Below are 22,921 nucleotides of genomic sequence, written 5' to 3' on the forward strand. Positions count from 1 at the left end.
TCTGGTTCTAGTTTTTCCTACAAGTGGAAACATCCTCTCCACATCCACTCTATCCAGGCCTCGCAGTATCTTGTAAGTTTCAATAAGATCCCCTCTCATCCTTCTAAACTTCAACGAGTACAGACCGAGAGTCCTCAAACATTCCTCATACGACAAGTTCTTCATTTCAGGGATCATTCTCGTGAACCTCCTCTGGACCCTTTCCAAGGCCAGCACATCCTTCCTTAGATATGGGGCACAAAACTGCTATCAATACTCAAATGAGGTTTGACCAGAGCCTTATACAGCCTCAGAAGTACATCCCTGGTCTTGTATTCTAGCCCTCTTGACATGAATGCTAACATTGCATTTGCCTTCTTAACTGCTGACTGAACCTGCACATTAACCTTAAGAGAATTGTGAATAAGGACTCCCAAGTTATAGATCATAAATCATAGAATTTACAGTGCAGAAGGAGGCCATTCGGCCCATCGAGTCTGCACTGACTCTTGGAAAGAGCATCCTACCCAAGCCCACACTCCCACTCTATCCCCATAACCCAGTAACCCCACCCGACACTAAGTGCAATTTTGGACACTTAGGGCAATTTATCATGGCCGATCCACCTAACCTGCACATCTTTGGACTGTGGGAGGAAACAGGAGCACCCGGAGGAAACCCTAGCACACACGGGGAGAACGTGCAGACTCCGCACAGACAGTGACCCAAGCCGGGAATCGAACCTGGGACCCTGGAGCTGTGAAGCAATTGTGCTATCCACAATGCTACCGTGCTGCCCAAAGTCCTTTTGTGCTTCTGATTTCTTAAGCATTTACCCATTTAGAAAATAGTCTATGCCTAAATTCCTCCTTCCAAAGTGCATAACCTCACACTTTTCCACATTGTATTTCATCTGCCACTTCATTGCCCAGTCTCCTAGCTTGTCCAAGTCCTTCTCCAGCATCCTTGCTTCCTCAATACTACCTGTCCCTCTACAGGTCTTTGTATCATCTGGAAACTTAGCAACAGTGCCTTCAGTACCTTCTTCCAGATCATGCACCAACAGAAAAGTGAATACAACTCCCAGACTGAACCTGGACATTTACGTGAAATAATTCCTCATTGGACTCTAACTTTGGACTCTGGAACGCACATGAACCAATATTTATTCTCCTTGTGTTGTATAACTCCTTTTTACCATCACCCCATTCCCCTTTTGTGTGCATTGTTGTGTGTGCCTGACTGTATGTGCGTGTGAATGCATATGTGTGAATGCAAACATGGAATGGAACATTGCTAACCCTCCTTTTTACACGTTTTGAATGTGTGCAATAAACTAACCCTCTGAGTTAATCCGAACCCACAGTTCCTGTGGATTATTGGTAAAAGTGGGTCATAAAAAAGCTGAGGGATTGGGAATACATTCTGTGGACAAAATTAATTCAAAATACCTCCTGCTTATTGTTATGACCCACTGGGCTAGTGTGCAGTTAATTCCAGCCTGCATTTGACCTTGAGTCGGAACACAATTGAAATTAATAAATCATTTTTAGAAAATTACCCAAAGTCTTTGGCCCTTAGCTGCCTAATAATGACAGTCACCAGGTTTGTAACTTTAAACACAATTACGTTTATTAATAAGAATAACTATAATTACAAATGCCGGAAGTACAACATAGTAACTATTATCTAATTCCTAACCTCCCCCCGTCACTTAAACTTGCCCACCCTCTACACACACACAAGAAAAACAAACACAGAGGGGAGAAGAAGAGTGTATAAATAATAATGAAAGTAAAAAGGTGAATCTTTGTTTCAGTTGGTTATTTGTAGCACACCTTTCTTCAATCTGGGCTCTCAGTTCGTGATTTTCACTGTATATTCATTCAGGGCTCTGCAGTTTCACAAATACAGCAGTTTTTCTGCAGAGAGAGAGAAAAGAGAGCAAATCCTTAGCGAAGAGGCAATCAACAGGAAGGGCCCTTACATTAAGGCAGGTGGTAAGAGGAAATCAGTGCAGCGTGACTCTCTCTCTCTCCTGTCCATAACAGAAATTGGGAGCTGAGGTCCAGTAAAAACTCATTCAAACCAAATGTTGATCAAACAAGAGAATCTGCCAAAAGATATTTGACCAGAGTCCAAATCATAAGACACAAACCAAATTTGATATTATAAGAACCAATTGGAAGCCACAAGGGAAAGATGCAGCGGCTGAAACAAATGTTAAAACCCAAGAAATGGCCACAGCAAGTTCCTTTCCCCTGACGCTAAGAAAATTGCAACTTTCAATGTACAGACATGGGTATAGCAAGTCGTCATAAATGGCAAAATATTAGCATCTGTAAACATGAAACAACTGAAAGCTATAGCTGGGGAAGTACAATTGGAACTACCCAGTAAGGTGAAAGTAAGTAAATCAATCCAGTTGCTGGCCCAGCATTTGGACCTCACTTATCAAAAAGAGCAGGTAGATCGATCCTGACTGTAAACTGCTTAACCAAGCCAAATTTGAGCTGGAAAGCTCAAGGTGCCACAAGAGTTTCAGGAGAAAGAGAGAGAGTGAAAGGCAAAAGGAGAGAGAAAAGAGAGAGAAGAATTCGAGCTCCAAAAATTGGAAATGCAGTTAGCAGCTCAAAGGGAGTCCAGATAGTTGGAAGCTGCAAGGGAAAACCTCTCTCTACCCAGTAGTAACCCCCAACTCCAGAACCACACTCTTGAGGCCTACAAGTGCTAAATTCACTTCCATGTTCAAAGAGAGTGGTGTGGAATAATTTTTCATCACTTTTGAGAAAGCAGCAGGACAGATAAAATGGCCATCGGATAGCTGGACATTTTTAATTCAAGGGCAGATGTCGGGGAGAGCCCAAGAGATCTACTCCAAGCTGATTCTTTATGTGCCCACTAATTATGAACAGGCCAGGGCTGCCATCCTCAGTGCCTATGAGTTAATCCAGGAGACATGTTGTCAGCAATTCTGGAACACTCGTAAGAAACCCATGCAGACCTACCTTGAGTTTGAATGGCTGAAACAAGTTACATTCGAGCATTACTCTTTAAAAATTCGGCACACCTATGAGGGATTACACAACATAATATTCCTGGAGAAATTCAATAACTGCTTACTGTAGTGAACGTATTACGGTAACCATTCACCACTGTACTACATTGTACCACGCTGTTGCCCATGTGGGCTCCACCTATGGACCATTGTACTGTATTACACTGATTGTACCATGTTGGTGCCCTTGTGGGCTCCGCCCCTGGCTCCGCCCCCTTGAGGGGAGGTATAAAGCGCAGCTGCCCTGTCGGTGGCTCTCATTGCAGAGCAGTCGCAGGCAGGCACTATTCTAGTTGATTAAAGCCACTGTTCAATTCAACTCTCTGTGTAGTGAGAATTGATGGTCACATCAATTTAATAAACTACAACATCGCAATGGAAGCAGCCCTCAAACCTGACCAACTGGAACTCGACCCACCGGCCACAGAAGCCAAAGGGATTTTTTCACACTGGCTCCGATGTTTCGAGGAGTACCTCGCCGCCTCCTCCTCGCCCTCCTTCACCGACGAACAGAAGCTGAGCCTCCTCCACGCCCGGGTGAGCCATCGAATCTCCGTACAACTCGAGGAAGCGACCACATACACAGACACCCTCGCGATGCTGAAGCGCCTATACGTGAGGCCGGTGAATGAAGTCTTTGCGCGGCACCTCCTCACCATTCGCTGCCAACTGGAACTCTGCCCCGGGGAATTGTTGGAGGATTACCTATGCAACCTCAAAGTCATTGCGCAAAGCTGCAACTACAAGGCCGTCACGGCCTCGCAGCATATGGAACTCGCCATCCGGGATGCCTACGTGGCTGGAGTCCGGTCCAACTACGTCAGACAGCGCCTGCTCAAGAAGGGCGCCCTCGACCTAGAAGAGACGGTAAAACTAGTCACCTCCCTAGCAGTAGAGTTTGAAAGCCTCAACGCTTTCCCTCCGATCACGCGACCCCCTCGTGGACTCCCGACCAGAGAGTACCCCAGGACTGTGCCACGCAGCTGCCCGCCCATCCCGGGAGGCTGCCCTGCTACTTTTGCAGCCAGAGCCAGCAGCACAGGCAGCGTTGCCCAGCTCGGAACGCGAACTGCAGCGACTGCGCCAAAAAACGACACTTTGCCAAAGTTTGCCTGGCCAGGTCCAAGTCCTCCAAATCACAGGCCCGACCCTCGGACTCACAGGCTCGCAGACACCGCAGTGTGGCTGCGTGCCTGCCGGCTCTGTCCCCTTTGGACGCGTCACCCGCCTTGTGTTGTCCGTGGGGGCCGCCATCTTGGACTCCGCACACCACGTACGCCTCATGGGCGCCGCCATCTTGGACGTCATCTTCCTCACCCGACACGTGCGACCGATGGGGGCCGCCATTTTGGCCGCCATCTGCAACGCCAGACTACTACCACCTCTGACCACGCTGGCTACCCGCAACTTGGCGTGGTCACCCTCAACCAGTCACGCCCAAAGCACCTCCAGAATTCCATGATGACCGTTCGGGTCAATGGACACAAAACGCCTTGCCTGTTTGACTCCTGGAGCACAGAGATTTTCGTTCACCCAGACACAGTAAGGCGCTGTTAGCTCCAAATCTCCCCCGCACGTCAAACAATCTCCCTCGCTTCCGGATCGCACTCAGTGCAGATCCGGGGGTACACTGTTGCGAACCTCACGATACCAGGCATCGAATACGCAAACTTTAAGCTATATGTAATCCCCGATCTCTGCATTCCTCTTCTGTTGGGACTGGACTTCCAGTGCAACCTCAAGAACCTGACCCTAAAGTTTGGCGGGCCCCTACCCCTCTCACCGTATGTAGCCCTGCGACCCCGAATGTCGACTTTCCCCCGCTCTTCGCAAATCTCACCGCCAACTGTAAACCCGTCGCTGCCAGGACAGGCAGTACAGTGAGCCAGGACAGGACTTTTATCAGGTCCGAGGCCCAGCGACTCTTGCGGGAAGGGATCATCGAGGCCAGTAATAGCCACTGGAGAGCTCAGGTGGTGGTCGTCAGGACCGGGGAAAAGAACCGGATGGTTATAGACTACAGCCAAACCATAAACCGGTACACGCACCTTGATGCGTACCCCTCCCCCGGACAGCGGACATGGTTAATCAGATTGCACACTACCGGGTGTTCTCCACGGTGGATCTGATGTCCGCATTCCACCAGCTCCCAATCCGCCCGGAGGACCGCCACTACACAGCCTTTGAGGCAGACAGCCGCCTCTTCCACTTCCTCCGGGTCCCCTTCAGTGTCACCAACGTGGTCTCGGTCTTCCAAAGAACAATGGACCGAATGGTGGACCAGTACGGGCTGCGGGCCACATTTCCGTACTTGGACAACGTCACCATCTGTGGCCACGACCAGCAGGACCATGATGCCAACCTCCAGAAGTTTCTCCAAACTGCCCAATCCCTCAACCTCACTTATAACAAGGAGAAATGCGTTTTCCGCACAACCAGACTAGCCATCCTCGGCTATGTCGTGGAAAACGAAGTTCTAGGACCTGACCCCGACAGTATGCGCCCCCTCCTGCAACTCCCCTTCCCCACTGCCCCAAGGCCCTGAAAAGGTGCCTCGGGTTCTTTTCCTATTACACCCAGTGGGTCCCCAACTATGCGGACAAAGCCCGCCCACTGATCAAAGCTACCATCTTCCCACTGGTGGCTGAGGCGCGCCAGGCCTTCAGCCGCATCTAGGCAGATATTGCCAAAGCCGCGATGCGCGCTGTGGACGACTCCGTCCCCTTCCAGGTGGAGAGTGACGTGTCAGAGGTCGCTCTCGCTGCCACCCTTAATCAGGCGGGCAGGCCAGTAGCATTTTTATGCCGTACCCTCAGCACCTCTGAAATTCGACACTCCTCAGTCGAAAAAGAAGCTCAAGCCATCGTGGAAGCTGTACGGCACTGGAGGCACTAATTCGCTGGTAGGAGGTTCACCCTCGTCACCGATCAACAGTCGGTAGCCTTCATGTTCGACAACACATAGCGGGGCAAGATCAAGAACGATAAGATGGGCAGCATGGTGGCACAGTGGTTAGCATTGCTGCCTACGGCGCTGAGGACCCGGGTTCGAATCCCGGCCCTGGGTCACTGTTCGTGTGGAGTTTGCACATTCTCCCCGTGTTTGCATGGGTTACACCCCCACAACCCAAAGATGTGCAGGTTAGGTGGATTGGTCATGCTAAATTGCCCCTTAACTGGAAAAATAATTGGGTATTCTAAATTTAAAAAAAAAAGAACGATAAGATCTTGAGGCAGAGAATCGAACTCTCCACCTATAATTACGATATAGGTTATCGTCCTGAAAAGCTCAACAAGCCCCCAGATGCCCTGTCCCGTGGCACATGTGCCAGCACGCAAGGTGACTGACTCCGGGCCATCCACGATGACCTCTGCCACCTGGGAGTCACCCAGCTTCTCCTCTACATCAAGGCCTGCAACCTGCCCTACTCCACCGAGGAGGTCAGGGCCATGACCAGGGACTGCCAAATCTGCGCGGAGTGTAAGCCGCACTTCTATCGACTGGATAAGGCCCACGTGGTAAAGGCATCCTGGCCCTTTGAGCGCCTCAGTATCGGGGATTTTAATCTACATGTCGATTGGTTTAACCAGGTCGGTCAAGGCAGCCTTGAGGAGGAGTTTATAGAATGTATCCGCGATAGTTTTCTAGAACAGTATATAATGGAACCTACGAGGGAACAAGCGGTCCTAGATCTTGTCCTGTGTAATGAGACAGGATTGATTCATGATCTCATAGTTAGGGATCCTCTCGGAAGGAGCGATCACAATATGGTGGAATTTAAAATACAGATGGAGGGTGAGAAGGTAAAATCAAATATTCGTGTTTTTAAAAGTGGAGAACCTTCCAAGCGATTTTTCAGTGCTCAGCAAAGGTTTATACCAACAAAAAGGAAGGACAGTAGAAAGAGGGAAAATCGACCGTGGATATCTAAGGAAATAAGGGAGAGTATCAAATTCAAGGAAAAATCATACAAAGTGGCAAAGATTAGTGGGAGACAAGAGGACTGGGAAATCTTTAGGGGGCAACAGAAAGCTACTAAAAAAGCTATAAAGAAGAGTAAGATAGATTATGAGAGTAAACTTGCTCAGAATATAAAAACAGATAGTAAAAGTTTCTACAAATATATAAAAGAAAAAAGAGTGGCTAAGGTAAATATTGGTCCTTTAGAGGATAAGAAGGGAGTTTTAATAATGGGAGATGAGGAAATGGCTGAGGAACTGAACAGGTTTTTTGGGTCAGTCTTCACAGTGAAAGATACAAATAACATGCCAGTGACTGATAGAAATGAGGCTATGACTGGTGAAGACGTTGAGTGGATTGTCATCACTAAGGAGGTACTGATGGGCAAGCTAATGGGGCTAAAGGTAGACAAGTCTCCTGGCCCTGATGGACTGCATCCCAGAGTGCTAAAAGAGATGGCTAGGGAAATTGCAAATGCACTAGTGATAATTTACCAAAATTCACTAGACTCTGGGGTGGTCCCGGCGGATTGGAAATGAACAAACGTGACACCACTGTTTAAAAAAGGAGGTAGGCAGAGAGTGGGTAATTATAGGCCAGTGACCTTAACTTCGGTAGTAGGGAAGATGCTGGAATCGATCATCAAGGAAGAAATAGCGAGGCATCTGGATAGAAACCTGGATAGGGCAGCATGGTAGCATTGTGGATAGCACAGTCGCTTCACAGTTCCAGGGCCCCAGGTTCAATTCCGGCTTGGGTCACTGTCTGTGCGGAGTCTGCACATCCTCCCTGTGTGTGCGTGGGTTTCCTCCGGGTGCTCCGGTTTCCTCCCACAGTCCAAAGATGTGCAGGTTAGGTGGATTGGCCATGATAAATTGCCCTTAGTGTCCAAAATTGCCCTTAGTGTTGGGTGGGGTTACTGGGTTATGGGGATAGGGTGGAGGTGTTGACCTTGGGTAGGGTGCTCTTTCCAAGAGCCGGTGCAGACTCGATGGGCTGAATGGCCTCCTTCTGCACTGTAAATTCTATGAAATCTATGAAATTGTCCATTGGGCAGAGGCAGCATGGGTTCATAAAGGGCAGGTCGTGCCTAACTAATTTAGTGGAATTTTTTGAGGGCATTACCAGTGCAGTAGATAACTGGGAGCCAATGGATGTCGTATATCTGGATTTCCAGAAAGCCTTTGACAACGTGCCACACAAAAGGTTGCTGCATAAGATAAAGATGCATGGCATTAAGAGTAAAGTAGTAGCATGGATAGAGGATTGGTTAATTAATAGAAAGCAAAGAGTGGGGATTAATGGGTGTTTCTCTGGTTGGCAATCAGTAGCTAGTGGTGTCCCTCAGGGATCCGTGTTAGGCCCACAATTGTTCATAATTTACATAGATGATTTGGAGTTGGGAACCAAGGGCAATGTATCCAAGTTTGCAGACGACACTAAGATGAGTGTCAAAGCGAAAAGTGCAGAGGATACTGGAAGTCTGCAGAGGGATTTGGATAGGTTAAGTGAATGGGTTAGGGTCTGGCAGATGGAATACAATGTTAACAAATGTGAGGTTATCCATTTTGGTAGGAATAACAGCAAAAGGGATTATTATTTAAATTATAAAATATTAAAACATGCTGCTGTGCAGAGAGACCTGGGTGTGCTAGTGCATGAGTTGCAAAAAGTTGGTTTACAGGTGCAACAGGTGATTAAGAAGGCAAATGGAATTTTGTCCTTCATTGCTAGAGGGATGGAGTTTAAGACTAGGGAGGTTATGCTGCAATTGTCTAAGGTGTTAGTGAGGCCACACCTGGAGTATTGTGTTCAGTTTTGGTCTCCTTACTTGAGAAAGGACATACTGGCACTGGAGGGTGTGCAGAGGAGATTCATTAGGTTAATCCCATGGCTGAAGGGGTTGGATTACGAGGAGAGGTTGAGTAGACTGGGACTGTACTCTTTGGAATTTAGAAGGATGAAGGGGGATCTTATAGAAACATATAAAATTATGAAGGGAATAGATAGGATAGATGTGGGCAGGTTGTTTCCACTGGCGGGTGAAAGCAGAATTAGGGGGCATAGCCTCAAAATAAGGGGAAGTAGATTTAGGATTGAGTTTAGGAGGAACTTCTTCACCCAAAGGGTTGTGAATCTATGGAATTCCTGCCCAGTGAAGCAGTAGAGGCTCCTTCATTAAATGTTTTTAAGATAAAGATAGATAGTTTTTTAAAGGGATTAAAGATTATGGTGTTTGGGCCGGAAAGTGGAGCTGAGTCCACAGAAGATCAGCCATGATCTCATTGAATGGCGGAGCAGGCTCGAGGGGCCAGATGGCCTACTCCTGCTCCTAGTTCTTATGTTCTTATGACTTCAAAGGGCCCCTCCCCTCTACCAACCGCAACAGGTATTTCCTCAACGTTGTTGACAAGTTCTCCCGCTTCCCCTTCGCAATCCCTTGCCCCGACATGACCGCGGCCACCGTCATTAAGGCCCTACATAGTATCTTCACCTTGTTCGGTTTCCCCACATACGTCCGCAGTGACCGGGGCTCCTCGTTTTTAAAAAAAAATTTTTATTCAAACTTTTCACATGTTATGAATAACACAAAGGAAAAATAGAAAATCCCCCCCGCCCCTTTACACAAATAATAAAACAACAAGAACAAAAGTGCTTAAATAAACAAATAAACATTAACCAGTAAACAATAGTAAATCCCCAACCAAACGGGAACATACCCCCCACCCCCGGGTTGCTGCTGCTGCTGACCATCTCCTAACGCTCCGTGAGGAAGTCTAGGAACGGCTGCCACCACCTGAAGAACCTTGCACAGGTCCCCTTAAGGCAAATTTCACCCTCTCCAATTTAATAAACCCTGCCATGTCGTTAATCCACGATTCCACGCTTGGGGGCCTCGCATCCTTCCACTGAAGCAGAATCCTTCGCCGGGCTACTAGGGACGCAAAGGCCAGAATACCGGCCTCTTTCGCCTCCTGCACTCCCGGCTCATCTGACACCCCAAATATTGCGAGCCCCCAGCCTGGCTTAACCCTGGAATTCACTACCCTTGACACCGTCCTCGCTATGCCCCTCCAGAACTCCTCCAACGCTGGGCATGCCCAGAACATGTGGGTGTGGTTTGCTGGACTCCCCGAACGCCTCACACATCTCTCCTCACTCCCAAAGAACCGGCTCAGCCTTGCCCCGGTCATGTGCACCCTGTGCAGCACCTTACATTGTATCAGGCTGAGCCTCGTGCAAGAGGAGGAAGAGTTTACCCTTCCCAGGGCATCCGCCCACATACCCTCGTCGATCTCCTTCCCCAGCTCCTCCTCCCACCTTTTAACTCCTCCGCCGAGGCCTCCTCCTCCTCCTGCATCATGATAAGTTGCCGAGATCCTACCCTCTCCAACCCACACCCCCGAAAGCACCCTGTCCTGGACCCTGCATGCCGGCAGCAGGGGAAACTCCACCATCTGACGCCTAACGAACGTCCTTACCTGCATGTATCTGAAGGCATTTCCGGGGGGAGCCCGAATTTTTCCTCCAGCTCCCCAAGGCTTGCAAACTTCCCGTCAATGAACAGGTCCCCCATCCTCCTTATACCTGCCCTGTACCAGCTCTGGAACCCCCCATCCATTTTCCCCGGGACAATCTGATGGTTCTCCCGTATCGGGGACCACACCAAAGCCCCCACCTCCCCCCCTGTGGCGTCGCCGTTGCCCCCAGATTTTGTGCGTCGTCACCACCACCGGGCTCGTAGTGTACCTTGTCGGAGGGAGCGGCAGCGTTGCCATCACCAGCGCCCCCAGGCTCGTACCCACAGAGGACGCCATCTCCAACCTCTTCCCTGCCGTCCCCTCCCCCTCCATTACCCACTTGCGTACCATCGCCACGTTGGCACCCCAATAGTTCCTGCAGAGGTTAGGCAATGCCAGCACCCCACCCGTCCCTGCTCCGCTCCAGAAACACCCTTCTCACCTTCGGGGTCTTCTTCGCCCACATGAACCCCATAATACTCCTGTTATCCCGCTTAAAAAGGCCTTAGGGATCAGGATGGGGAGGCACTAAAACAAAAACAAAAACCTCGGGAGCACCGTCATTTTAACCGACTGCACCCTACCCGCCAGGGAGAGCGGCAGCATATCCCATCTTTTAAACTCCTCCTCCATGTGCTCCACCAGCCTCGTTAAGTTGAACTTATGCAGGGCCCCCCAACTTCTAGCCACCTGAACCCCCAAGTATCTAAAACTCCTTTCTGCCCTTTTTAGCGGTAGCTCACCAATCCCCCTCTCCTGGTCTCCCGGATGCACCACGAACAGCTTACTCTTCCCGATGTTGAGCTTATACCCGGAGAAATCCCCAAACTCCCTAAGGATCCTCATCACCTCCGGCATTCCCCCCACCGGGTCCGCCACATATAATAGCAGATCGTCCGCATACAACGATACCCGGTGTTTCCCCCCCACCCCTCGCACCAACCCCCTCCAGTTCGTAGACTCCCTCAAAGCCATGGCCAGGGGCTCAATCGCCAGCGCAAAGGGCAGGGGGGATAGAGCACACCCCTGCCTCGTTCCTCAGTATAGCCGGAAATATTCCGACCTCCTCCTGTACGTGGCCACACTCGCCACCGGGGCCTCGTACAGCAGCCTCACTCAGCTGATGAACCCCTCCCCGAACCCAAACCTCCTCAACACCTCCCACAGGTACCCCCACTCCACCCTAGCAAAGGCCTTTTCCGCGTCCATAGCTGTCACTATCTCCGCCTCCTCCTCCACTGCCGGCATCATAATTACATTCAGGAGCCTACGTATGCTGGTATTCAACTGCCTCCCTTTCACAAAACCCGTCTGATCCTCATGTATGACCCCCGGAACACAGTCCTCCATCCTCATGGCCAATACCTTTGATAGTACTTTCGCATCCACATTAAGGAGTGAAATCGGCCTATACGACCCACACTGTAAGGGGTCCTTGTCCCACTTCAGAATTAGAGAAATCAGCACCCTAGACATTATCGGGGGCAGAACCCCCCCCCCCCTTTGCCTCGTTGAAAGTCCTTACCAGCAGCGGGCCCAACAGGTCCACGTACTTCCTATAGAATTCCACCGGGAACCCATCTGGCCCCGGTGCCTTCCCCGCCTGCATACTCCCTAGTCCTTTGGCCAGTTCCTCCAACCCAACCGGCACCCCCAGCCCCGCCACCTGCCCCTCCTCTACCCTCGGGAACCTCAGCCAGTCCAGAGAGCGACCCCCCCCCCCCCCCCCACCTCCTCTGATGGGGGCTCAGACCGATACAGTCCCTTGTAGAAGTCCCTGAAGACTCCATTAATACCCACCGCACTGCACACCGTGCTCCCCCCTCCCTCCCTCACTCCCCTGATCTCCCTCGCTGCCTCCCCCTTCTGAAGCTGGTGTGCCAGCATCCGGTTAGCCTTCTCTCCGTACTCGTACACCGCCCCTTGTGCCTTCCTCCACTGCACCTCCGCCTTCCTGGTGGTCAACAGGTCAAACTCGGCCTGGAGGCTGCGCCGCTCCTTAAGTAATCCCTCAGGGGCCTCTTAGCACCTCCTATCCACCCTTACCATCTCCCCCACTAGCCTCTCCCTCTCTCCTCCCCTTCCCCTCTTTGTGGGCCCTGATGGAGATCAGCTCTCCCCTGACCACCGCCTTCAGCGCCTCCCAGACCATCCCTACCTGCACCTCCCCGTTATCATTGGCCTCCAGGTATCTCTCTATACACCCCCGGACCCGCCCGCTCACCTCCTCATCCGCCAACAGCCCCACCTCCAAGCACCACAGCGGGCACTGGTCCCTCTCCTCCCCCAGCTCGAGATCCACCCAATGTGGGGCATGGTCAGAGATTGCTATCGCCGAGTACGGCGTGTACTCCACCCTCGGAATCAGCGCCCTGCTCATTACAAAAAAGTAAATCCGAGAATAGGCCTTATGAACATGGGAGAAGAATGAGAATTCCCTGGTCCCCGGCCTCGCAAACCTCCACGGATCCACTCCTCCCATCTGGTCCATAAACCCCCTCAGCACCTTGGCCACCGCCGGCCTCCCGCCCATCCTAGACCTAGAGCGATCCAATGCCAGATCCAGCACCGTGTTGCAGTCCCCCCCCCATTATCAAGCCCCCGTCTCCAAGTCCGGGATCCGGCACAAAATGCGCCGCATGAACCCCGCATCGTCCCAATTCGGGACGTATACATTTACCAAGACCACCCGCACCCCCTGCAGCTTACCACTCACCATCACGTACCTACCGCCATTGTCTACCACGATGCTCACCACCTCAAACGACAACCGCTTCCCCATCAAAATTGCCACCCCCTCGCCTTCCGGTGGCGGCTATGAGGGAGGAAGTCGCACATTTGGTGGCTCTCGCTCCGGTCTGACTTGAAGACCTTTTTCCCCGACTTTTTTGAACTTTTGAGCGCTGGAGTGAAAAGCAATAGCACTCTAGATCGGAATCCATATAGAGTTGTATGGATTTAAGGAGCAGAAGGGAGCGAAAACAGGCGAAGAAGGGGCTGTACAAAGGTGGTGTGGAAGCTCAAGTGGGAGGAAAGATGGCCGATGAACGGACCACAGAAAGGACGGTCCAGACAGCACTGGACAACATGCTGCAGGTCATGAAAGAGAGCTTCGCAGCACTGAAGCGGGATAATTTGGAACCGCTCCAGAAAGCGGACGAGCGACTTGACCAGAGGCTGGATGCTCAGGATAAGAAGGTTCAGGCACTGGAAGAGCAGGCGGATTTCCAAACGGTAGCGGACGTGGAAATTAGTAAGTTGAAGGAGCAGCAAGCAAGGCTGATGGACAAGCTGGAGGACCTGGAAAACAGGTCTCGCTGGCAGAATCTGAGAATCATTGGGCTCCCGGAGGGGGCCGAGGGAATGGATGCCACGGCATATGTGGCAGACATGCTGCAGAAGCTGGGGGGGATGATTTCTTCCCGCGTCCGTTGGAGCTGGACAGGGCACACAGAGTGCAGGCGAGGCAGCCACGAGGCGGGGGAGGGGGGGGGGGGGTGCGCTGGTGGTCAGGTTCCGTAGGTTCGTGGACAAGGAGTGGGTTCTACAGTGGGCCAAGAGCACGAGGAGCTGCTCATGGAACAACAGTGTCCTGCGCACCTACCAGGATCTGAGCCAGGAGGTGGCCAGAAGGAGGGCAGCCTACAGACAAATTAAAGAGATTCTGTTTAAAAAGGTAAAGTTTGGACTACTTTTCCCGGCGCGGCTTTGGGTCACATACAGGGAACAGCAACATTATTTTGACGACCTGGAGGAAGCGATGGACTTCGCTAAGGGGCATGGACTGGTGCCGAACTGAGGACCAATGAACTCAAGTTAGAGTGTAGTAAGGGATGTCTGCAGTTGTTCACAGATTGCCCTTCGTGTTAGCGATGTCGTTCGGCATGTTCTTTTACTTAAAATTGGGGGTGTTCTTGTGTTTGTGTTTGCCTGTTTGAAAGTTTTAAAGTTAAAGCCAAAGTGATAGTTAAAGTTTAAGTTGTTGGGTGCTGGGGGGCTGTTCGGGTTCTCTTTGCTTTTTTTTTCTGGGAATGTTGCTTTGTTCTTTGTTTGTTTTCTCTCTGTCTCGGTCCCAGAGCAATTGCTCGAACAGGGCTGTTCTGGAGAGGTGGTGTGGATGGGCGGGGGGGAGGGGAGCGGGGGGACAATAGGTGTGAGACATGGTGGCGCCGGAGTTGAGAGCCACCAGGCTAGCTGCTTTGAGCTACTCAACGGGAGCGAGGTGGGGGGTGTTTATCCAGCCAGTATATGGCAGGGGTTAGGTTACAAGGGGTTGTTGCTGCGGGGGGGGGGGGGGGGGGGGGGGGAAGATGATCTGCTGACGAGGGAGGGAACTGAACCAGGTATCAGGGAAGGGGTCAGGGGTGGGAGCTGCCAAGAGGCGGACCAGGGGAGGCCGGCACATGGGCAGGGGTAGGCCCAAGAAGGGGGATGGCTGATCGGCATGGGGGGGGGGGGGTGGCAGGATGCCCTCCAACCAGGCTGATCACCTGGAATGTTAGAGGATTAAACGGGCCGGTCAAGAGGACACGTGTGTTCACGCACTTACGGGCTCTGAAGTCGGATGTAATGTTTCTGCAGGATACACATTTGAAAGTGGCGGACCAGATTAGATTACGGAAGGGCTGGGTTAGCCAGGTCTTCCATTTGGGGCTTGACGCTAAGACCAAAGGGGTTGCGATCATGATTAACAAACGGGTTAAGTTTGAGGCGGACAGCACAGTTGCAGATGGGGGGGGGGGGGGTAGATTTCTCATGGTCCGGGGCAAGCTTGAGGGGGTGAAGGTGGTCCTAGTGAATGTTTACGCTCCAAACTGGGATGATGTAGATTTCATCAAAAGGCTGCTGGGGAAAATCCCCGACTTGGATTCGCACAAGTTGATTATGGGTGGGGACTTTAATACAGTCCTCGACCCTGACCTGGACCGGTCGTGCTTCAGAACGGGCAGGGTCCCGGCAATGGCAAGAGATCTGAGAGGGTTCATGGAACAAATGGGGGGGGGGGGGGGGGTCGACCCCTGGAGAATCAGCCAGTCGACGGGGAAGGAGTTCTCGTTCTATTCACATGTTCACAAGATTTATTCTCGTATTGACTTCTTTATTATGAGTAGTGTTGCTCGTTATGCTTTTCGCCAGGTATCTTTCTGATACCACCACGAGGTTCAAAGCCAAGTACTGGTCAATAACTCAATACACCAGTTAGTTTGAAATCAATACACATTTATTATACACACAGTCAATCACTACTCATGCATAAACTCTACTTACTAAACTATCACTACTGCTATACTTAGCTTCGAATGGCCCACCAGGTCAGAGGAACAATGGCCTTTGTCCGGTTCTGATTCTGTTGGCTTCGAGCTGGTACGGAATAGTAGCTAGGGGCCAGGGGCGCGGTGTATGAGTATGGGGAGAAAGCCAGCAGAATGCTTGCACAGCAACTTAGGAAGAGGGAGGCGGCCAGGGAGATAGGGACGGTAGTGGACGGGGCAGGGAACCGGGTGGGAGACCCGGCAGGATTGAACAGGGTATTCAGGGACTTTTACAGTAAGCTGTATACCTCGGAACCCCCCACGGGGCCGGAGCGGATGAGGCGCTTCCTAGATGGGCTGACCTTCCCAAAGGTCGGCAGGAGGATGGTAGAGGGACTGGGGACCTCGATTAGAGCTGAAGAAGTATTGGGGGGCCTGAAGGCCATGCAGTCGGGTAAAGCCCCAGGGCCGGATGGGTATCCAGTGGAGTTCTACAAAACATTTGCAGGTATACTGGGGCCGGTGCTGGTTAGGGTGTTTAATGAGGCGAGGGACAATGGGGTGTTACCCCCGACGATGTCACAAGCCACCATCTCGCTGATATTAAAACGGGATAAGGATCTGGAGGTCCTGTAGGCCAATCTCCCTGATTAATGTAGACGCTAAACTGCTGGCCAAGATCCTGGCGTCCAGAATCGAAGACTGCATACCGGACGTGATTGTGGAGGACGAAACAGCGTTTGTTAAGGGCAGGCAGCTAGTAGCCAATCTAAGAAGGCTACTCAATGTGATTATGATGCCCCCGGAGGGCAGAGAGGTGGAGGTAGTGGTGGCAATGGATGCCGAAAAGGCTTTTGACCGGGTGGAGTGGGACTATTTATAGGAGGTGCTGGGACGGTTTGGGTTTGGAGAGGGCTTTGTGGACTGGGTTAAACTGCTATATCAGGCCCCGGAGGCTAGTGTAAGGACGAACAGGACGACATCGGAGTGTGTTGTCCTTGTGTCTTAATAAAGCTCGTAGTCTCAAAGGTGGAGAAGATGCTTTATTGTGAATTTGTTCTGTCTTCAGAGCTTAACTTACAGCTACCTCAAATGCTGCCTGCCTGTGTCTGTGTCCTGCTACCAGTTCTCCCTTCCGTGAAGTGTGTCCTCACTTCCTGTCCCTGTGTATTTATAGCTCTCCCGTACTCCCTCTAGTGCTTGCTCAGTTGTATTGCATCTATACTGATACACAATCACCACACGGAGTATTTTAGACTACACCGTGGGACAAGACAGGGATGCCCCCTCTCTCCACTGCTGTTTGCGTTGGCCATAGAACCGCTGGCAATTGCTCTGAGAGCGGCAAGGGGATGGAAGGGAATGGTCAGGGGGGGTAGAACACAAGGTCTCGCTCTACGCGGACGACCTGCTTTTGTATGTGTCAGATCCAGCGGCAGGGATGGACGGGATTATGGAAATCCTAGGGGAGTTTGGCTGGTTTTCGGGCTACAAGTTGAACATGGCAAAAAGTGAGATGTTTGTGGTGCAGGCAAGGGTCAGGAGAATAGGCTGAGGGAGCTACCATTTAGGCTGGTTGGGGAAAGTTTTAGGTATCTAGGAAGTGGCGCGCGACTGGGGTAAGATGCATAGGTTGAACTTGTCCAGGCTGGTGGAGCAAATGAGGAGCGAGTTTCGGAGGTGGGATGCACTAGCGGGGAGAGTACAGACGGTGAAGATGACGATCCTCCCGAGATTCCTCTTTATTTTTCAGTGTCGCCCTATCGTCCTTCTTTAAAAGAATCAATAAAATCATCCTGGGATTTGTTTGCGCAGGGAAGTCCCCGCGGGTAAAGAGGGGGATGCTGGAACGGAACCGTAGCGAGGGGGGACTGGCGTTACCGAACCTCAGCAACTACTACTGGGCGGCTAACATAGCCATGATAAAGAAATGGATGGTGGGTACGGGGTCGGTTTGGGAGCGGGTGGAGGCTGCTTCGTGCAGGGGCACCAGCTTGGCAGCCCTGGTCATGACTCCCCTGCCGTTCCCGCCGGCCAGGTACTCCACCAGCCCTGTAGTGGTGGCGGCTTTGTGGATTTTGGGGCCAATGGAGGAAGCATGCGGAGGAAGTGGGAGCATCGGTCTGGTCCCCAATATGTGACAACCACCGATTTGTCCCAGGGAAGATGGATGGCGGGTTTCGAGCGTGGCGGAGGGCGGGGGTGGGAAGGATGGGCGACTTGTTCCTGGAAGGGAGCTTCGCGAACATGAGGGTGCTGGAGGAGAAGTTCGGGCTGGCGAGGGGGAATGACTTTCAGTACTTGCAGGTCCGGGATTTCGTACGTAGACAGGTCCCGTCCTTTCCACGCCTTCCACCAAGGGGGATCCAGGACAGGGTAATTTCCAGGGGTGAGGTAGGAGAGGGGAGAGTCTCAGATATTTATAAGGAGCTTATGGGAGCGGAGGACACAGGGACCGAGGAACTGAAACTTACGTGGGAGGAGGAGCTTGGTGGGGAGTTGGAGGGAGGCGTATGGGCAGACGTATGGAACCGCAACATGTGCCAGGCTCGGTCTGATTCAGTTCAAGGTGGTTCACAGGGCCCACATGACGGTGGCCCGGATGAGCAAATTCTTTGGGCTGGAGGACAAGTGTGCTAGATGTAGGGGAGGACCAGCGAACCATGTCCACATGTTCTTGGCGTGTCCAAAACTCAGGGGATACTGGCAGGGATTTGCAGACGTCATATCCCACGTACTGAAAACAAGGGTGGCGATGAGTCCAGAGGTGGCGCTTTTTTGGGGTGTCGGAAGACCCGGGAATACAGGTGGGGATAGAGGCCAACGTTGTGGCCTTTGCTTCCCTGATAGCCCGGCGACGAATACTGTTGGCCTGGAGGGACTCAAAGCCCCCAAAGACCGAAGTATGGCTGTCGGACATGGCAAGCTTTCTCGGCTTGGAAAAAAATCAAGTTCGCCTTACGAGGATCACTATCGGGGTTCGCCCGGAGGTGGCAACCATTCATCGACTTCTTCGCGGGGAACTAATCGCCAGCAAGGGGGGGGGGGGGGGGGGGTGGTTGGTAGAATAGTGTAGAGTAGGGGGGAAGAATAGGCAGGTCTATCTGCGAGAGTGGTACTGTTATTTGCACTATGTTTTTTGTAATTGGTATCTGCACTAATGTTTATTGTTACTGTTTATAATGCGAAAAATACCTCAATAAAATTGTTTGTTTAAAAAAAAAATCGCCACCATCTGATTTTTTGCATCTAGCCCCGAATGGAACACCTGCCCTACCCACCCCTTTCTCTGCCTTATCTGATCTGCCACCCGCAGATGTGTTTCCTGAAGCATGGCCGCATCTGCCTTCAGCCCCTTCAGATGCGCGAACACACGCGCCCGTTTGACCGGCTCGTTCAGGCCTCTTACGTTCCAGGTTATCACCCGGATCAGGGGGCTGCCCACCCCCCCCCCCCACCGATTAGCCATAACCCTTTCTAGGCCAGCCACGTGCCCACACGCCCCGCACTACTCGTTTCCCCCAGCGGTAGACCCCCGCCCCGACCTCCTTTACAGACTCCAGCTCCCCCTTGGCCATTCCAGCAGCAACCCGGTTCCCCCCCCCCCCCCACTCCACCCCCCCCCCCCCCACAGCTAGGTCTCCCCCTAGCTGCATTGCTCCCCCCATTGCATTCCCGTCACTCTTGCTGACCCCAGCCACTCCCGCCATTCCATCGACCCCCCCCCCCCAGTGTGGGAATCTCACCACCCCCTCCTGTCCATGAACAGGCTCTCCCCACCCCCACGGCCCCACCCCCTTCCACTCTCAGCACGGGAAAAATCCCGCGCTTTCCAGCACTGGCCCCGCCCCTTTCCACCCTTAGCGCGGGAAAAAGCCCGCACATTCCACCCACCTGACCCCGCCCCCTCTGGCATTGCTCCCTTTACAGGCCTAGTCTTTGGAGCATCCGCGTTCAGTGAGTTGGTCGCACCGCAGATTAGGATTGGAAAGGGAGACAGCGAATGGGTGACCAAAAGGCAGAGAAAGAGCAGGAAGGCAATGCAGGTGTCCCCTGTGGTCATCTCCCTCCAAAACAGGTATACCGTTTTGGATACTGTTGGAGGAGATGACTCACCAGGGGAAGGCAGTAGTAGCCAGGCTCATGTCACCGTGGCTGGCCAGTGGCGTGCAGAGGGGGGGGCCGACGGTGCATTGGCCCCGGGCATCCATTGGATGGGGGCATCCAATCAGAGAAGGAAAAAAAAAAAAAATTTTTTTTTAATTTTTTTTTTTTTTTAATTTTGATTACCAAATTATTTTTTTCAATTAAGGGGCAATTTAGCGTGGCCAATTCACCTACTCTGCACATTTTTTGGGTTGTGGGGGCGAAACCAACGCAGACACGGGGAGAATGTGCAAACTCCACACGGACATTGACCCAGAGCCGGGATCGAACCTGGGACCTCAGTTCCGTGAGGCGGTTGTGCTAACCACTAGGCCACCATGCTGCCCCAGAGAAGGAAATAAGATAGTAATTTTAAAATTTCAGCGGTGATAAATCAATTTTTGGAGGCTCACCACACTGCAGAGGCAGTTGTTAGCCTTTTATTCCTTTAACATGGTGTACCCTTTCTGTCTAGAGAAAATGGTCCTTCTCCCCATCCCCCCCACACGCATGCGCATGATGTACGTGGTGCAACCATCAAAAGCAACAAGCAGACGTGGCTGTTCGTTCCTGCGTTTCCTCGAGTCATAACTCGTCTTTTCTTCAGCTTTTTGTGCATCTAGATTAGTTCTTTTACCTACTCAGGTCAGTGAATAGCTCTAGAACAGGTGCAACTACGGTTTTTATAGGTTTTTTTGGCGATATTTAATGAAATATTTACGTGGGATGTAGTAAGAGTGAAGCCTGGATGATCAGAGGACTGCTATGGCATTTAATCTCGGAATAGGAGACATTTATTCCTTAACATGCTAATATTCGAATACAGATACCACTAATTTGCAAGTCTATGATATAAATTGCACAAAATTATCAGTGGAGAATCAGTGTGAAATAATTTGATACGAAGGAACAAAGAAATGAAATATGGTTTATCCATCTGCAACTGACCGATTGTTTACCATTTTCTTCCCATTTTCTCATGCGTATTACGGTTTTTGAGATAGAAAATGAAATGTTACGAGTATTTCGTGTACAACCGAGTGGAGCACAGAACAGGAAAAAAAAGAGGGCCAGAGTCGAAGAAGAGTCACATCAAAGAGGGGCATTAGATGCATGGATAAAAAGAAGTAAAGAAGAAGTAGGAGAACCTGGAGAAGTAAAAGATGATGTGGGTGCAGAGAAGGATTTTTCTGATACGGATTCAGCTCGGTCAGAACATAAAGCTCTCTCTCCTCAGTCTCGTTGTCAGGATGATGATCCATGTGAAGAAAATAAAGAAGATATTTGCATATTTTTGCAAAGAAGCGATTTTGGCTGTTTGAAGAAACCGATTCCAGATCATTTGAAGATGACAATATTACAACATGGCCCTGAAAGATATCAGAATAAAAGTGGTCCATTTGCTGAGAAGGATGGGAGATCATTTTCCAAACAGTGGTTTGATAAAGTTTCCACAAACGGAGAAATTGTGGAGAGAAAATGGTTGTTATACTCTCCATATCGGAAAGCATGCTACTGTTTTGTTTGCTTTTTGTTTTCAAAGGAGCATTTGTTGTCTGTGTCAAACTTTGGAAAGGAAGACGGTTTCTCCACTTGGAGAAAATTAAATCCAACAATACCTGACCATGAGAAAAGCCCTTCTTATAGAGCTCACATGAGGGAATACCTGAACCTTGTAGTTCGACTCCATCATTCAACTACGATAGATGCTGAACTTCAACAGCAAATGTCTGCTGAAAAGAAAAGATGGAAAGCTATAACTGAACGGATTGTCGAGGTTATATCCTTTCTGGCAAAACAGAATCTGGCCTATCGTGGACATCGAGGAGAAGGAATATCTGGGTTATCAGAGCCAGGGGAGACAGTCAGTGAAAATACAGGAAACTTTCTAGCAACAATCAGACTTTTGGCCAAATATGATGACATCTTAGCAAAACACTTGCAGAGAGGGAAAGAGAAACCAAAAAGTGTCACCTACTTGTCCAACAGAATTCAAAACGAAATAATCAATCTTCTTGGTGAAACTGTCAAGAAAAATATAATTTCCGAAATTAAGGACGCAAAATATTTTAGCATAATGCTGGATTCAACTCCAGATATTGCCCATGAAGATCAGGTTTCTGAAATTCTGCGTTACGTTCATATTGATGAAAACAGAAAAGTAGAAATAAAGGAGACATTTCTGGGATTTTTTCAAGTCAACAAGAAAGATGCAGTCAGCCTGGTAAATAAAATTCAGGAAAAATTGGAAGAAGACAAAATTTCCATGAATGACTGTCGTGGTCAAGCATATGATAACGCAGCAGTTATGGCTGGAGTGAGAGGAGGTGTTCAACAAAAAATTCTTGAAGTTAACCCAAAAGCTGTGTTTGTGAACTGCGAGAACCACAGCCTCAATTTGTCCTGTGTCCATGCAAGTGAGGTGCAACCTGTTGTTGTTACATTTTTTGGCATTCTAGAAAAACTCTACTTTTTTTTCGTCATCTACTTCTCGTTGGGAAGTGTTAAAATCATTTGTCCCTCGGACTGTGAAAAGACAGTGTGACACAAGATGGAGTTCCAGCCATGATGCTGTGCAAGTAATCCACGAAGAGTGTGACAACGTTATTGCAAGCCTTCAACACCTGCTGGAAGGAGAATTTTCAAGGGAAACTAAATCTGATGCAGGATCGCTACTGAACTCTATTCAACAGTTCCCGTTTATAGCTTTATTACATTTTTGGTACTCAGTTTTATCATCAGTGGATAAAGTCTCAAAACGTTTGCAGGATCCGAAAATGGGGTTCCATGAAGCTTCTTGTGATCTGAGAGGACTTATTCATATCTTGAGTTTGAAGAATGACGAAATTATCCACAATGCAATAGATTTAGCCAATGAATATTGTCAAAATTGGGGAATACCAATTGCACGAACAAGGAGAAGAAGAATAATGCCTGGAGAGTCAGCAAGAGATAGTGGACTGACGGCACAAGAAGAAATGAATAAAGTAATGGTAGAGATTGTG

The sequence above is a fragment of the Scyliorhinus canicula genome, chromosome 1, assembly GCF_902713615.1.
Source record: "Scyliorhinus canicula chromosome 1, sScyCan1.1, whole genome shotgun sequence".
In the NCBI taxonomy this organism is placed as follows: domain Eukaryota; kingdom Metazoa; phylum Chordata; class Chondrichthyes; order Carcharhiniformes; family Scyliorhinidae; genus Scyliorhinus; species Scyliorhinus canicula.